The sequence below is a fragment of the Triturus cristatus genome, chromosome 1_2 (assembly GCF_964204655.1).
Source record: "Triturus cristatus chromosome 1_2, aTriCri1.1, whole genome shotgun sequence".
NCBI lineage: Eukaryota > Metazoa > Chordata > Amphibia > Caudata > Salamandridae > Triturus > Triturus cristatus.
The window spans coordinates 209,295,489-209,313,721 of record NC_140580.1 but is presented as its reverse complement, the minus strand read 5'-3'; the positions used below and the strand labels follow the sequence as shown (position 1 = coordinate 209,313,721).

Sequence of the window (18,233 nt, the reverse complement as noted above, 5' to 3'; positions counted from 1 at the left end):
CCAAGGGTCACTCCTTCAACTGAACCATCTTCAGGGTTCTGAGACAACAGGTCTGGGAGAGGGTCACTCTCTTCCTCCTGTCCCTCATCTGTAGCCATGAGCAAGCCCATGTCTGCCCTGTCAACATATGCTTTTAACCTGTTAACATGGAGTACCCTGTGGGGACTCCTGGGAGTTCCTAGGTCCACCAAGTAGGTAACCTCTCCCTTCTTTTCCAGGATCGTATGGGGTCCAGACCATTTGTCTTGGAGTGCTGCTGGGGCCACTGGCTCCAACACCCATACCTTCTGTCCTGGCTGAAACTCAACCAAGACAGCCTTTTGGTCATGCCAAGCTTTCTGTAAGGCCTGGCTTGCCTCAAGGTTTTTGGATGCCTTCTCCATATACTCAGCCATCCTGGAGCGGAGACCAAGTACATAGTCCACTATGTCTTGTTTAGGCTTTTTGAGAGGTAACTCCCATCCTTCCTTCACCAAACACAGTGGGCCTCTTACAGGGTGCCCAAACTACAATTCAAAGGGGCTGTAGCCAACTCCTTTTTGTGGGACCTCTCTGTAAGCAAACAGAAGGCAGGGTAGAAGGATGTCTCATCTTCGCCTGAGCTTTTCAGGTAATCCTTTGATCATACCCTTTAGGGTCTTGTTGAATCTCTCAACAAGCCCATTGCATTGTGGGTGATAAGGAGTGGTGAACTTGTAGTTGACACCACATTCCTTCCACATAGCTGTCAAGTATCCTGACATGAAGTTGGTACCTCTGTCAGAAACCACCTCCTTAGGAAAGCCCACTCTGGAGAATACTCCCAGCAGGGCCCTGGCCACAACAGGAGCTGTAGTGGTCCTAAGGGGAATTGCCTCTGGATACCTGGTGGCATGATCCACTACCACCAGTATAAATCTGTGCCCAGATGCAGTGGGAGGATCCATGGGACCCACTATATCTATTCCCACTCTTTCAAAGGGGACCCCCACCACAGGTAGTGGTATTAGGGGGGCCTTTGTTGTGCCACCTGATTTGCCACTGGCTTGGCAGGTCACACAGGAGCGACATAACTCCTTGGTATCTTCATTCATGTGAGGCCAGTGAAAGTGAGGGACAAGCCTGTTCCAAGTCTTGTTCTGGCCTAAGTGTCCTGCTAGAGGAATATCATGGGCCAAGGTAAGAAGGAAGCCCCTAAATTGCAGAGGGATAACCAACCTCCTGGTTGCACCAGGCTTGGGGTCTCTAGCCTCTGAATAAAGGAGCCCTTCATCCCAATACACTTTATGGGTACCTTGAGCATTCCCAGCAGCCTCAGCAGCAGCCAGCTGTCTGAGGGGTTCAAGAGATGGACAGGTTAACTGAGTCTGCCCCAAGTCAGCCCTGGAAGGTCCCCCTGTCCCCAGAAACTCAACCTGATCAGGTTCAAGCTCTTCAGGGACAGTTCCTTCAGGGTTCTCTAGATCATCTTCCTGGGAAGGCTGATCATCACTTAGAGGCAGGGGGGAGGCACAGCCTTAACCCTCCTGTTCTTCTTCTTGGTAGGTGCTTGGTCCATTGTTCCAGGATCCAAGACCTGTGGTTCAGTGAGGCACTTTTTGGCCTGTGACCTGGTCACAGCAAGGACATGTGGTGATATACCTAACATCTCTGCATGTGTCCTGTACTCCACTTCTGACCATGGAGAACTCTCTAGGTCATTGCCCAACAAACATTCTACTGGGAGGTCTGCACTAACCACAACCCTTTTGAGGCCAGTTACCCCTCCCCATGAGAAGTTAACAACTGCCACACTATGTGAAGTAGTGGCATTGCTGGCATTGGTCACCAGGTAATTCTCACCTGGTATGTACTGTCCAGGGTCCACAAAGCCTGGTGTCACCATAGTGACACTGGCACATGTGTCCCTGTAGGCTTGAGCCACTTTTTCATTAATTAAAGGAGTCTGTCTGTACTTGCCCAGGTTACTGGGGCTCACAGTCAGGGACAAATCCATGTCCCCATCACAGATCAAGACTGCCTGTGTCAGGGTTCTGTCTAAGTCAGAATCTCCTTCAGTTCCCATAGTGATTCCCACTACACCCTTTGTTTGGGGACCAACACTGCTAACAGTAGTACTGGGAGCAGGTGCCTTAGGGGCAACAGTGTTGGGGGCTCCACCCTTCCTACAACCACTGGTCCAGTGAGTTGTATTCTTGCAATATTTGCACCAGGGTTTCTTTGGACCTTCTTTCTTCTTCCCTTTAGGCTGGGACCCACCCTCGTTAGTACTAGTTTGGGGCCCTGTTGAAGACTTCTGGTCTTTAGATTTCTGATCTCCACCCTTTTGGTCTGTTTTCTTCTGATCACCCCCTTGGCCCTGGTTCTGGTTCTTTTGCTTAACCCTGGTTCTGACCCATTTGTCTGCCTTCTTTCCCAATTCTTGGGGAGAGGTCAGATCTGAGTCAACCAAGCGTTGATGCAGTTGCTGGTTCTGACAGTTATTTAAAATCTGTTCTCTCATCATCAAATTGTACAATCCTGTATAATCAGATACCTTACTTCCCAGCAACCAACCCTCCAAAGCCTTAGTGGCACATTCAATGTATTCAGACCAGTCCTGAGTCTGTGTCTTCTGGGTGTCTCTGAACATTAACCTGTACTGTTCAGTGGTTAAGCCTAACCCATCAACTAGGACACTCTTCAGGACTCTGTAGTTTCTGACATCCTCCTCCCTAACAGTGAGGAGTCTATCTCTGCCTCTTCCTTCAAAGGAGAGCCATAAGATTGCTGCCCACTGGTCTTCAGGAACCTGCTGCACTTTGCAGGCTCTCTCAAGAGCAGTCATCCATTTGTGGATGTCATCTCCACTTTTGTAGGGGGGCACAACCTTGGACAGGTTTCTATTGTCAAAGACCCTATCTTTGTCCTTAGGGACAATGCTGCCACCAGTGGGTATAGACCCACTCTCTTTAGGTTGCCTAGCCTTACTCAGTTTCTCTTCCATCAGGGCTACCTCTAGCTCCTGCTTCCTGATCCTCAGCTGGGCCTCCTGCATTCTGGCCTCATGCTCCCTCCTCTGAGGGGTGGTCATCCTTCTCCTGGAGTGACCTTGAGAGCCTCTAGAGGCATGAGAAGCATTAGAGTCACCTGAGTGATTCCTTTGCCTCCCAAGCCCCTGGTTAAGTCCACTGGGGAGATCCAATGGGATGATCCCATTGTCAGTCCCCAATAGCCTTAGTTTAGCTGGGCCAAGTATAACACTTGGCACTGGGCTATTTCTCCCTTCATCCTCACTACCATCTGTATCCCTATCACTTTCATCCTCTGTAGTATGAATCTCATCTACGGGGTGACTATTGGAAAGGGGTACCTCAGTAGCATCTTCAGAAGGGGGGCCTCCTGTTCCAGTCCCTAAGGGGCCTAACTGGGAGGCTTTCTTGAGAGCTTTCTGATCTTCATCAGCTTGCAAAAGCTCTCTGAGTTCAGCAGAAGTAGGGTTCTTGGGCTGTTTAAGGCCCCTGATATTTGCCAACTGCCTGAGCTAATTTTGATTTAGGGTAGCAAAGAGAGTTGGTGCCCTCTGGGGGTCACTCTCGACAGAGATGGGTACCTTGGACCCCTCTGCTCCCTCCATTGCTCTTAAGGGTGGGTGGATGTGTTGCAATCTACCTACACTTGGGTTTACCTACTAAATCTATCTAGTAGTTGTAGTCAGGGTGTGCTACTCCCTTTGCTCTACAACAACTAAGTTCAGTAGAACTTAAGTATATCTATCTTGTTTTATATGTACCTACAGGTACCTATGTGATCTTTCAATTGGTAACCAAGAGATTACAATGGTAAAACACAGCAAGCTCAAATCCAACCGCTGCTCACCAATGTGAGAAGTTGGCCTGGTATATGATGTTCACTAGTTAAAGTGACCGAATTGTACCATGCCAAGCAACCCTTATGGTGTGGTTGTAAGTCAACCTTTTCGGACTAGCTGCCCTAGTGGTAGCGTAGGCTAAGCAGTCTTTGAGGCTAAACTCGTTAAAGCGTGTTAAGCAGGCTGTTTTACCAAATGCAACCCCCTTTTATACCAATGAAAGGACACCACACAGATATATATTCAAAATATATATGTATTTATTTCTCAAAGTATCCCCTAGACTCTTTATGAGCACAGGAGCTCAAATTGTTAAACAAGACAATGTTATAATATACAGAAGTTGCACTTTATATGGATGGGCCCTGGTGGCCACTCAAACCATATACTAAAATAGTGGTATAAGTACCACGAACAGGAAAGGGAAAAGGCCTAGGGCCTCTAGAATCGCTGGGCCTACAAGGAGCTAACTTCAGTTAGTGACCAGGAGGTCCACGGGTCGTGTGTGCAGTGTGTAAAGTCACACGCGTGCTCCCATAGGTTTTCAATGGGTGCGTAAAAGTTACAAAGTTACTGCAGAAAGGATCTTCTGGATGGACTACGATCTCAAGATTTGAAACACAGACACTAGAGATGTTTCTCTACACTTGGGCACCGGAGTGCCAGCGTTACCTCACCCACAGGAAGCGGGTGCATAGGTCTCGAAGTGCGTCGGGTTTCTTCTATCGATTCAATGGAGCCTGATGACAAAGATGCTGCAGGCGGTCGGTCCAGAAGAGATGCGTTGGATCCAAGGGTGGATCGGAGTTGTAGAAGACCTGAAAGCAGAGGGGACAGTGTTCACAGTCACTAGCCAGTGACCGGCGTGGCACCAGGTAGGTACCAGGCGATGTCGGGTGCAAACAGGTGATGAGGGGTAGCTTGTCTCCGGAGCCACGTGGTCCCTGAAGGTCGACGACGTCCAGGAGTCGGTTCACGAGCTGTCCCACGCAGGCTCTCGCTGTCGGCGGTGTCGGCAACTCGAAAGAAGCAAACAAGCCTTGGCAAAGGCAGGAGTCGTGGAAAGAGATGTAAGCTGATTGTTCTGACCAGCAAGGTCAGGTCAGAGGGGCTGCTCTTTTGGAGAGCAGCTAGGGCCAGTCTGGAGCAACCAGACCAGCGTCGTTGATTTTCAAATAGGTCGCCAAAATGGCCACTAGCCAACGGGCCAGGGACCGGGCAGGCGCGTCGAGATGCAAAGTGCAGAGGGGCCCCACGCAGATCGTGGAGATGCTGGAGGGCTCACCTTTGGTGCAGATGCTGCTCGGGTGTTGGGCTTCTCAGGACCCAAAGCACAACTTGGAGGGAGCCTCTGTCGTTGCGCTTGCAGCTTGTCGTCGGTCTTCCAAGATGGCTGGCTCCACGTGTCTCGGTGCCTCCACGGGTTCCTTCTTTGCAGGGACTGTGGATCGGGCGGTGAGAGGTCTGGAGGTCCAGTTCTTGTCGGGCTCTGGGCTCGGGCTCCGGCAGGAGGCGGCGGCAAAGCAGACGTTCAATAGCTGGTTGGTGCTTGCGTTAGCAAGATGGTCACTCCCTGACCATAGGGGAGATTTCCTTCAGTCCTCTGTGCAGCAGAGCGTCGAAGTTCCCGTCTTCTTCTTGTTGATAACTTGATTCCAGGATGTCTGAAGTCTTAGGACACAGCTCCTACCTTTAAGCGGATTCTAGGGGCCGGACTACCTGCTAGGTCCCTCCCTAAGGGTGGGACCAGGAAGGGGCGTGGTTATACCCCCAATCCTTTGTCCAGCTCGCCCCAGGTCCGGGGCTGGTGTGCCCCAGGACCGGTTTGAACTGGCATATGCACCGAGACTCCTTGTGAGCCTCAGGCATGTCTGGTTCTATTGAAGCCCTACCTGACCAATACACAAACTCCTGTCTGGGGTGGTGCTCACACCTCCCCTGGCAGGAAACTCTTTGTCCACGTCTCCCAAGCTGGAAGGACTCCCAGCAGCAGGAGGGCAGACTTGTGTCTGTGGTGGCAACATCCATTTTGTGGAGCTGAGGCTATGTCTGATTTTACCCGGGTTTCAGGTACTGTACATGTCGTGTCCCTCTAGAAGGGTGGAATGCTAACCCCGTCGCCAGAATTGGCGAGGGGTTAGTATTCCAATTCGTATGACACCTTACTCGACATGTTTTGATAAAGCCAAACCAAAGATAGCATTTAACCGCGAGGTTCATAATGCACTTAAGAGTATATGGTATGGCGATATCTGGAAACAGTAAAAGGAAGTGGTTCCGATCGCTGCAGGCAGGCTCAGCTCATGCCAGAGCACCATCTCACATGAAACCAAGCACTCTGCCTTCAGGATTGTTAAGGCCTGCCATAGGAGTGACTTATAGGTTAATATGTGTCCCATTTAAGGTTAGGTATAGGTATACTACACCTAAGTAAGAGGTGATTACACCAACTTACCCCAGCTGAGTGATCAGCCAGTTGTGTCAAATTGTTAGGCCAGGGGTGGCATAATACATGCTTCAGCCCCTGGTAGGCCTTAGATACACCAATGCCCTGGGTACCTAGTGTACACTGGTACAAGGGGCTCACAGGGTGATCTAGTTCCAATTGGTTATGCACCTAAAGTGCATAGTGTGAATTTAGTAGAGAGAACAGCAGGCTGGGGGTCTGATTAGCAGGCCCACAGCCTCAATATGTCAAAAACCAGTGAAGCAAAAAGCAAAAATTTGGGGTGACCATAGGATAGCAGACCCTACTCTCCTACAGTATTCCTTCATTATTTTGTCATTTTTAGGTCTCGCCTGACCCAGCGCATGCGCTGGTCTGGCGAGACTTATTGAGAGGGCTCCAAAAAGTGCTACCAGGCCAGCCTAGAGCTACAGTGCATGTGCGCGGGCGCGCGCACCGCGCTTTACCGCGATTACTTTCACTTTCGCGGCCGCACGGCCGCTTTGCATAGCCAATAGGTCTCGCTTTTGGGACCTTATAAGTATTTAGTTATGCAACTGTTGCATGGCTAAACACTTATAAGGTCCCAAAGGCGAGACCTATTGGCTATGCCAATGCTTGTTACACTTGTTAACACAGTCTAGGTTTTGGTTGCACCTCATTAGTACCAGAGAAACACTCAAATATAGCAATACACAAAAGACAGGTGACCAGTCACCTATGTAAAGGGCCTTACACTGATATGTAAAGGGCCTTACACTGAACGATAACACATCCCAGCATTTTTAGTAACTTTAGAACCGTTTGAGACAGAAATACATCTTTGGGTTTAAAATCTGCAGATTATGCAGCAGATAATGGAGTATGTGGCAAATGCAGCAAATCTATAATCATGCAAAACATGCCACACAGGCATAATTCCAGAGACCCTGCCTTTAGGCAGTTCTGACCAATTAGCCAGCAACACACTGTATGTTAGGATTTGTAGCCTCCATTTACACTGTTAAAAAATTAAAAGTCCCAGAACGCAGCAAAAGAATGCCTAAGAAGCCAGGAGTATCAAAAAAGTGTCACATAAGACAAAGGCAAATTTTTTCTTTTCTTTTCATTGAACAGAATTAAAACTTACAATAAATGACTTTAACAATACAAGCAGTTATTGTAGAAATAAAATTCCCTCCATCATCTTAAATCCATTTCCCTCCTTCCTCATTGCCTACAGATATGTCTCATGCACCTATCAAAGAAGGTGCAATGTGCAAATAATGAATAATCAACTGTCTTGCAGAACCATTTTTACCAAAATCAAGTTATTATATTCAACTTTTCCCAAAGGGGGGGGGACTAATACATCGCATTCTAGATGCATAGAATAAAGTGGAGTGCATTGTAACATTTACATAATCAAACACAAATATTTCACTAACACACTTAGCTCATCCCACTTTGATCTAAAACACTGAGCCTTTTACTTCCCATTTAGTCCATGACCTTCCAAACTGCTAAGAATTTCCTAGTGGCCCCTACCCTTTTTGCATGAATTTCCTCGAAAGTTTTAGTATGTTGCATTTTTCTACAAAGGCACATCTGTCAAGTGTAAAATAAAAATAAAAACCAACAACAATCAAGCTTCAGTTTGAAACGTCTGGCTTTTTTCTTGGAAGCACAGGATAATCAGCCAAGTAGGTGTTAGTATTCTATTGCTAATGCATAAACATCCACATTCCTCTGAAACAATGGAGCACCCTAAAACTATTCTTAACCACAACGAGAACCACACAGGGATGTAGCTACCATTCAGGCGGGCAACTAGAGCCAAATTTCGGGGGGGGCTGAAAATTTTTGGGGGGGGGGGGCTAAGTCTTTCAGCCATAGGCAGAGCGGCTGTAAAAAGGGGTGAAAATACAACAAAAGCCTCATTAACGAGTAAATGGTCTATTAAAGACCTGTTAAGTACTCGGGTCCGGCTGCAATTTGACGGACGCCAGCCCGCGAGGCTGTCTCATCCGGGTTGAAACACATGACGGGGGGGCTGAAGCCCGGTGAGCCCAATGGGTGTTGCGCGCCTGCTACCATTGGTGTAGCAGGTGCTGAGGCACTGGGCCCGTTAAACCCAAAACGCCGGGATGTGCCGTATTCACAAGAATACGACACACCCTGCCAACACACGCACCTTGCTGGCATGTTCCAAGGGTGCCTGCGCTGCAGACAATTGTTTATTTGCAGGACGGGACACCTTCCTAAGCCTAAACAATAAATAATAGCGATTCACACCTTCTATGTGTCCTGCATTCTATGCACACATGGAAAGAGCTAAAAAAGAAGAGAAATTAATAATTTCTGCTCGTATCTCCATTCTCACACCTGGCATTCGATTGGGTTAGTTTTTTAAGTTGCCTCAGCTTTATAAATCTGGGGCAGCCTCAAAAAGCAATGAGTATTGCGGTGGAATGCCCGCAGCAAAACACAATGCACGCCCCTTTGGACTACGGCGGAAAGGGGCATATTAACAAAGTGGCTTGTAAATATGGAAAATGGTGCTGCGGCATCGGAGCATCAAAAAAAGTGATGCTCCGGTATAGGCAGTGCTTTAAATGGGCCGGTGCTGTCCGGTACAGAGTACCGACACTTCTCTTATTTTGAGGAGGAGAGTACCGGCTCTTCTCAAGAGAAATTCAATACCTTTAATTGGAGAGTACCGGCACTTCTCAGAAACAAGCACTTTTATTTTTCCATTATAAGCACTGGGTATCGGTGAGGACTTGTAAGTATGCCCCTGTAGGAAATGTTTCGATTATCAAAAGGATATTGTAGGGGAACGCTAATCTACATTGTGCGCAGCTGCGGAGAACTCATTTGCACATAAACTATGCATTAAAGCTAAAGTCTGCAAAAGAACAAGACCGCAAGCACAGTTAACAGTTCTTTTCACTATATCCCAGAACCAACCTAACCAAGTCTGTCGCGGGGCCACTAGAGCGCAAAAATACGCGTTTCCGTCCGTCCCACCCGTGTTAATGACAGTGAACAACGGCGACATTTACCTACCTGGAAAATCTGGATTTGTAAACGAGTACGGCGGATCTTGAGCAAATTAGGAGATCTGACAGTGAGCCGAGGATGTTCTTTCCTGTGATATCAATTCGGATCTAGCTGGGAACTTGCAGAGGCGCATAACGAAATGAAAGCCATGAACTCACTGGCAGAGCTTTAACAGATTCATGTTGCAGGGCAACCGTGACTCAGCAGTAACAAAAAGCTATCGTTGTTGAGTAAAAATTACGACACTTCGCTGCAGGATACGAGCCCTGGGATCGAGGCAAGAGGACATCAGGGAAGCAATGCTGTATTTCCGTGCTGCCACCATGTGGAGATCTGCAGGTACTTGCCAGTGTAAAATGTCTAAACGGGAAGGAGACCATCGATTTGTGTTGATGAACCTTTGGCGTTTTTGTACACTCAAAAACTAATCAACACATTTTAGACTAAAAAAAATAAACATTCTTTAAAAGAACTGCATAAGGTGCCCCCTTCAAACCAAATGTAGAGTTCAGATGCAAATCCCATATACAACTTTTGTATCCCATCAGAACACTTGAGTTTAGGGTTGATTTATGTGCCAATGATGCTATTAAGTGCCCAGCAGGACAAACAAAATTGCAAACATTTACTTTCTATAATTAACTTTTTTTTATTTTGCCAAGTCTTCATTTCTTACTTTGTACTCATATTTTCTTTTGTTTTTGCTCGGGAACTCTGTTTTCAAAAGATTATGATTATTTTATTGCTAAGTGACTTTGTTTCTTTCTTATGTGTAATTTCTGAAATTATGCTTTTACTCATAATCGTGCAGTCCACCCCAGTCCACCCAACTCCAATCCTCCCTACTTTAATCCACGCCAATCCACCCCACCCCACCCCACACCATAATACCCCATTTTCAGTCCACCCCAGACTAATCCAATCCACACCACTCACTCCAGTCCAATCCTTTCAGATCCACCACACTCCAATCCTCCCAACCTACCCCACCCCGATTTGCCCCACTCCAATCTGCCCTATTGCAATTCACCCCACCCAAATCCCCCACCAATCCAAAACAATCTGCCCCACTCCAATCTTTTGCACTCCAATATGCCCCACTCAAATCCAAAATGATCTGCCCCCTCTAATCTGCTTTACTCCAATCTGCCTCACTCCAAAACAAAACAATCATCCCACTCAAAACCACCAGACTCCAATCTGCCCCACACCAATCTGCCCAACACCAATCTGCCCCACTCCAAATCCAAATCCAAAATAATCTGCCCCTGTCCAAAACAATCTGTCCCACTTCAATCCAAAGCAATCTGCCCCACTACAATCCAAAACAATCTGCCGCACGCCAATCCAACACAATCTGTCCCACTCTAATCCAACACAATCTGTCCACTCCAAGCTGCCCATTACAATCCAAAGCAATTCACCCCACTCCAATTCGCCCCATTCCAGTCTACCACACCCCACTCCAATCCACCTCACCCCCAATTTAATCCACAACACTCTAATCCAATTCACCCACACCAATCCAATCCATACCGATCCAATCTACCCCACTTCATTCAACTCCACTCCACTCCACTCCACTCTGTCCCACTCCAATCCAATTCACCCCACCCGAATCCAATTCACCCCACCCCAATCCAATCCACGCCAATCCTTTCCACCCCACCCCAATCCATTTCACCTGACTCCAATCCACCCCAATCCAATCCAACCCACCACACCCCAATCCAATCTACCCCACTCCAGTCCACCTGACCCACCCATCCCAATCCAACCCACCCCAATCCTACCCACCCCATTTCAATCCACCCAACTTCAATCTAATCCACCCCATTCAATCCACCCCACTCCAATCCACCCACTCCACTGCAGTCCATTCCACCCCACTCTACTCCAGTTCACCCACTCTACTCCAATCCAACCCACCCCACCCCATCCCACCCTAGTTCAGTCAACCCCAATCAATCCAAACCATCCAGCCCACCCCACTCGAATCCAACCCATCCCACCCCACTCCATTCCAGTCCACCGCACTCCAATCTGCCCCACTCCAATCTACTCCAATCCAACCCACCCCACTATCTTTCAATTCACTCTGACCCACTCCACCCCACTCCACTCTACGGCACTCCACTCTACTCCAATGCACTCTATGACACTGCACTCTATGACACTGCACTCTACGACACTGCTCTCTACGACACTCTCTTCCGCTGAACCACTGAACTCTACTCCCCTCTACTCAACTCTATGACACTCTACTCCAACAAATCCACTCTAAGACACTCTACTCCAACAAATCCACTCTAAGACACTCTACTCCAACAAATCCAGTCAGCAACATTCTACTGCCCCACTCCACTCTAGGACACTCCACGCCACTAACTCAGTGGCGGCATCTCCGCTAAGCTGGAGGAGCCTCGCCCCACTGCTTTTAAGCAGTGTCACAAAAGGAAAAATAAAATGATAATAGCTCTAAGTTATTATCATTTAAGTTTTTCCTTGTTGCGGCAGCTTTGCAGGAGGGACGGGGCAAGGCGGGGCTGCTCTGCTGACAGAGCAGGGAGGTGAGGAGTGATTTGCACTCCCTAAAATGCGCATGAATGTTTGGCCGGCCCCTTTTGGGCCAGTCAAACATTCATGCGCACTTTGCATGTTCTCCATGCAGGAGAACATGCCCAGCCTCCTGTTTGCTAGCTGAGCGCCGATCCACGACTCTCAGGCCAATTACAACGCTGTATTGCAGTGTTGTTGCATTGCAGTGTTGTAATTGGCTATCGGAAAGCTGGGAGCCGGGTGTATCCTGCTTCATGCCCTAGAAGGAGTTAAGAGGATCGAGAGAGGCGGCGGCGGGCAGCAGACAGGTAAGTATGTATTTTTTTCATTTTCATTCTCTCCTCCCCCCGCAAACCGCCTCTCCACCACCTTCAAAGACCTGCCGCCACTGCACTAACTTTGAGCCATGCTGAACTGCAGCCACACTGGTGTACAGCATGGCAAACATATTGCCAAAGCCAATAGCTTCTGTATAGGAAAGACCTATTGGCTTTGCCAATGCTTGTTTAACAAGATGATGCATGTGCAGAGACAGCCTAGTTTAGAAAAATGCATAGTGCAGTAGCCAAGCATGTGCTATGCTATAAATTATGTGCTTGTGGCACTGCAACATGCTTTTTCAGCTGGACTATAAACTCTGCAAATGACGCATTGAATTTCACAATATCATCCGCTAGGAATGTGAGGTCAAGACTTACAGAAACAAGTGTTTGTAGTATACTGTGTAGCAGAGGCTGGAAGTAAACTTACAGGGGAAGTAATCAGTTATTGAAGAATAGAATTTACTACCCCTGTCAATCCTCAAATGTCTTCCACGGATGTACCTCTGGGAGACGATCAGCTGTAAAGTTATCCAAGACTATTTGGTAGAATTCTGAATCATAAGAATCATATTATCAGCTTGCAAAGTGGTTTTGGTTTAAAGTGGTTGTACACCAGAATTGAGACTTGGCACTTTCATTCCAAGAGCTACTCAAAGAGCTGCTCATAAGTGTTTGTATCCGGAGGCTGTACATTCTGATTTGGAAGTAGAAGGCCCTAGAGCACAAGAGGAGACAAATAAGAACATATGGCAAGTGTGCTTCCATTACACGTATGTGATGCCATCTTGGTGCCCATGATCACTACGCAATTGATCTTTGCCTAGATACAACAGATTCTAACCGACAAAGTCCAGACTCGCCATAGGAGTCAGCCCATTAAAGGGCATCTTGAGGAAAAAACTCAGCACCTCTGATACAGTCCTACACAGAGGACACAAAAACTTACCAGTCACCAGCTGCCAATGCCCAGAACGCATGAGTTGTTTTGGTAAGACGCTGACAGCTGCGTGTCACATCGGATCACTGTCTGAAGCTAGTTGCAAATGACATTCACAGCATATGTAGGAAAAAACTTTAAATAAACATGAAAAACATACCCATTCTAGGAAGGATTAAAATGAAAGAACGAAGTGTCACCGAGCCAAACAGAAGAGAGCAACTGAGAAGCCAATCCCTAAGATATGTCTAAGTGTTGGAAAAAATGGAAAATGAGTGTGGCCGCGGGTGAAACAAAGAGTTAACTTGTGCAGAGGGATGCAGTTGATGAAGAGCCCCAAACTAGTATAATGAGAGGCTTCACAAAATTCAACAGACTGACCAGTGTTGGGTTGCATATGTATTTTGATGTTACTTATGTGTATTTCTTATGTACCGTGCCTTTCGTTACTGTAAGGAATTTCCACCACTGTGGGATTCCAGAACGGAAGGTACGGCGGTGAAACAGTGACAGCTGAGGAGCTGATGAGACCTGCGGTCGTTGCTCCTGTCTTGTTGGAGAATTATAAAATAAAGAATTGAAGTACTTACCTTCCTGCTTCTTTTCAACCAGCTTGAGAAAACATAAAAAGACGTATAAAGCAAACCTCCCTGGGCCTTGGCAAAATATTAGACTAACATCTATTATCCAGGGTTTTAACCTCCAGAGCGCACGCTTACAGGTGGTGGGCTAATAACACCCCATCGTCGCCTTATGATTGTAGGCCACAGGTAACGGAACTCACATTTGCCTTGAATTCTCTTATTTGCAGGGTAGAGCCCCTTGAAGTGTTTCCCTATAACAACCCCAGGTGACAAAGAACTGGAAGCACTTTTCAATATCAATGCCTCAATCACATAATTTGCATAAGAATGCAAGTAACTAAAGACAGAGACATGCAAAGGTCTCCATTATGGAAATGATGAATACCCATTCTAGGTGCACCCCCCTCCCCCCTTCACATCATACCTTCTCCTGGCCTGGAATTTCCCTGGAAAGCGTGGCATTTGTCTACGAGAGGGTTGTTGAAAAGGAGACTTGGGCTTTAGAGGCTGCTTGCCTGAAGAAGGCTGTTTCAACAAGAAGAGTTTCTTCTTCCTAATTTGTGGAGCTTTCCCTTCAGTTCCAGCCCAAACAATTGATTTCCCTGGAAAGATAACCTGAGGACCAAAGCCTTACTAGCCGAGTCTATTGGCCAGTCTTTTAATACTAAGTTCCGCCTGGCAGCAATACATGCACCTCCAGAGAAAGCCCTGGCTTGTGCCTCATCAAATGATATATCAGGCATGTACCCCACTTGCCGCTCAATGTGTTCCACATGGCCAGAAGAATCTGATAATCATCCAGGGACTGAAATAGAGCCTTAATGTCAGAAATTAAAGACTGGGCCACATAAGTTCCAGAGATGCCTGCTGTAAGGGCCAAATGAGAGCCTGAAAAGACCTTCTCAGGGCGGCATCAATTTTCTTGTCATCAGAGTCTTTAATAACTGCATCCTCAACTAGCACAAACGAGTAAATAGGGACAGAGTCTGGAATATTGAGCTGCATATCCTGAAAGGGATATAGTTTAGCCATAAACCGTACAAGATCTTACCCGGGTCCTTCTACTCCCTTTTCAGGACCTCCGTAATGTAAGGACGCACAGGGACGTCTATAGGCACCGCATTCTGAAACTGCCTAAGTAGGGAACTGGACCAAGTTTCCAGCATCTGGAAATCCCATATTCCTTTTTACATGCATAATGAAATCAGGCAACCCGTCCTTCAATAAATATTTTCGTTTATGCTTCTCTGCGCTAGGAGCATCCTTATCTTAGACACAAGCTCCAAACAAGTTTCCCTGATAAGGTCGCTTGAATCCCACCTCATCACTCTCTCTGCATCTTTTTGAAACAGTGGAAGGGATGAAGAATCTGAGGAGTAAGAGGACTCCACATTACACCTATTCCTTGAATGCTCACCCATAATGAAAGCACTCGGGCAAGCCAACAATCCCAAACTGCCCGCAGATATTGAGAAACCAAACAGCTATGCAAATACGAACTTACCTGATTGCCGGCATTCTTAAACTCCCTCTCACAGACAAAATGCTGGGAGAAAAGATATCTGTTGGCACATGCGCATAGGCCTTCCTGCCCGCTCATGCTCTATTGAACCTGGAAGGAATCCTGATGCTGTGACCGTTATGCGCTGAAGAAGCATTACGCACAGCTCCCCTTCCGTTCTTGCCATGGCCGCGTCTCCCTACAAGCCCAGCAGACAGGGTGACGCGTATCAACTTCAGCAAACCCTCCCACCAAGCTGAAATGCTAGTCAGCAAACTTCATGCCCCAAGTTGCTCAAGCACCCTCAGGAGGAACCCTTCTCCTCGTCCTCTCTAGTTAAACGAAGAAAGGCATATTCTTAGTCGAGGGCTATGTTCAATACAATAGTCTCTGAAGAAGCAAGGAGAGCTCCTGGTGGCTTGTAAGCTCCTGTAAGGATTAGGATGCGCGATTGTCCACTAGAGAGCCACACTCAGTGGACCACAAGGTATTGCCACCCTCAAGAGATAGTGACTCTTGTCTACCTACCATGATTGATTCCAGAGGTTTCTATTTTATGAATAACTGTCGCACTTTCCAAATCTAGCCAACCCAGGCAATTTTAGTCCTGATGAGATCTTTTATCCCTAAATGGTCGAAACTCCATCGACACTATTAAAGAGACCGACAAAGTTTCCGTATTGCTGATACAATGAATGATTCTATGTATCCATGATTGTTTTGAATAGAAACTGTTGCCTCTTATACGTATAAACCAATATACCTCTTATACTGACGTTTTACTTCACCTTTTTCTATTTTCCTTTGGGTCTGGTTTGATTACACACCTGGGGTCCTCTTATCCTATCCTCTTTCTTTAAAAATACACTCTTAATAATTTTTGCCTAAATGATTGTAGTTGAATAAAAACTCGGTTCGGCTGAACCATTGTTGCGTACTAAAATACTGGCTGTGCTATTATTGCTTTTTCAAACACCTACATTAATATTGGTTTACTTGGATTTAGTCCACACAGAAAAATCTGTGACATTCATAATTTTCTCTTGAATGAGTTCCATGTGAACGCCTATTTGAAGGATAACTCCTGTTCGCATGGACATAAGCGTTGCTCTTGTGTTTTTTGTTAAATGCAACACTATTCATTGCGCCACCCTTGCAACACCATGGATGCTCCGTATTTACTGTACTGTGCTCAATGTCGCAAAGATCTACAGAAACTTCAGTATTCCTGATGTATCTGTATGTGCAAAATTGACACATTGCTAGAGTGTGTCTAAAACAGACGCAACTCCAGCAATGTGTCTTTACAAATGGGGCAAGCCCTATGTGAAACTGCCTGCATCTGTCTTACGCCTGCTGAGAGGCAGGCAAAAGAATTTGACACAGTGGCATCCTAGAAGTGGAGTAGTGAAATCTGATAGATTTCACTGCGCCACTTCTACGACTCTTTTTTTGCGGGGGGACGTCCACCCTGCATACATCATACCTGACGCAGGTATAATGTAATGCAGGGGTTTACAAAGTGACACATCTGTTCAGATGCCTCACTTTGTAAATATGTCGCAGTGTGGCACATATTTTATGCCGCTGGTGTGTCACAAAAAGTGACGCACCAGTGGCGTATGGCCCTCATAAATAAGGCCCAAAATGCAAAATCTTTTTGCACTACCAACAGCACTGTGTGCTTTGTTCTGCTGATATAGCCGCTCAGAAGGCTCTGTTTCCGAAGATAGGCAAGAAGAAGTTCTCTGATATAGCCTACAGTAAATCTGAGCAAATGTTGTGATGGCTATTTTTTCACCAGAAAGGGTATAAGAGTTCACAAAGGACATGATCTCTATTTACAAGAAAAAAACACTTCAGACACAACCCACCTTCTTTTATGTTCGATTTTCAGTCAAAATCTGCTTTCAAAGTTTGTCAAAAGTACCTTCATTTTGAGTCTTTTAGGTTACCTCCCCCACAAGAAACAGAAGAGCAGCCCCAAGCAATGTATTCTTAGAGACACATAAGAGCTTCTTTGGAGAAGGAACCGCTTGTTACCACACATTATCTGTCACTAGTCTATGGACTGTGTACCCTTTATCACTTGTGAATTATATGTATACTCAGCCACCTGATTTTGTAGAAGTAAAAGGAGTGTTTGAGTTTGGTTGCTCAGGGCCATGCCTTTATTATGGAAAACCATTGGGGGAGGGTTATCCTGGTTGCGATGATAATACGTACTATGATAATTTTTATATGGAGAAAGAAAATATAACTTTGGTGGGTTGGCATTACAAGGAATTGACAGTTCCCTGAGAAGCTGGTTATTATCCTGCTTGTTGTCCTATTATCAACAGTACTGACACTTCTTTGTACATAAATTGTTCAGTAATTGTGTTGCATCAGACCACGTTCCCTTTAGTGAATTAAGAAGACCCCAGTACCTTTGGATGGAATTACCGATATTCTGCAGTGGATTATGATAGACTGGTTTATGCACATCAAGGCTTTTTCTCTTTATTTAATGGGACCTATTCTAATGTCCATAATGGCACGAACGATGTGGCACTTGGGATGGTACTGCCTTTGTGTGTCCCATGTAAACGTGCAAAGCCTAAAGTGAGATGGATTAAAAGAACTCTGACCAAAGAATTCTGTGAGGGAGTAATTAATATAGAGGACAACAATTATAGTAATGGCATCACCTTTGGATACATCCTTTCCTCTATTTTGACTTTGGGTGGTACCTCTATGGCCCGAGGTGTGAAATCCAGAGAATATTTTGGGTGCAAGCTCGAAATTGTATCTAATACTACTGTGGCTGCTTTACGCGACATCACTACTCAGTTGGAGAGTATGTGACAATATTCGGAACAAACCAGATATACTGTTGATTTCATTTTAGCCTAGAGTGGTGGTGTATGTACAGTACTAAGAGATCAGTGTGTTAACGGGATAACAAATAAGGAAAAGAATATTACCCAATACATTTGAGACATTCTTGACAATGTCAAAGGAATGGAAAGT

At 46.3% G+C, this 18,233-nt stretch overlaps 1 protein-coding gene across 1 annotated transcript in view; it reads right to left on the bottom strand.

The window, feature by feature from the left end:
- Positions 1–9,549, bottom strand: part of AIFM2 (AIF family member 2, ferroptosis suppressor) — a 455,616-nt gene extending 446,067 nt beyond the window's left edge. Inside the window, exon 1 of the mRNA XM_085603473.1 lies at positions 9,324–9,549. The gene's annotated coding sequence lies outside the window, so the exon portion shown is untranslated. The remainder of the gene's footprint in view (positions 1–9,323) is intronic.
- Positions 9,550–18,233: the final 8,684 nt, after the last annotated feature.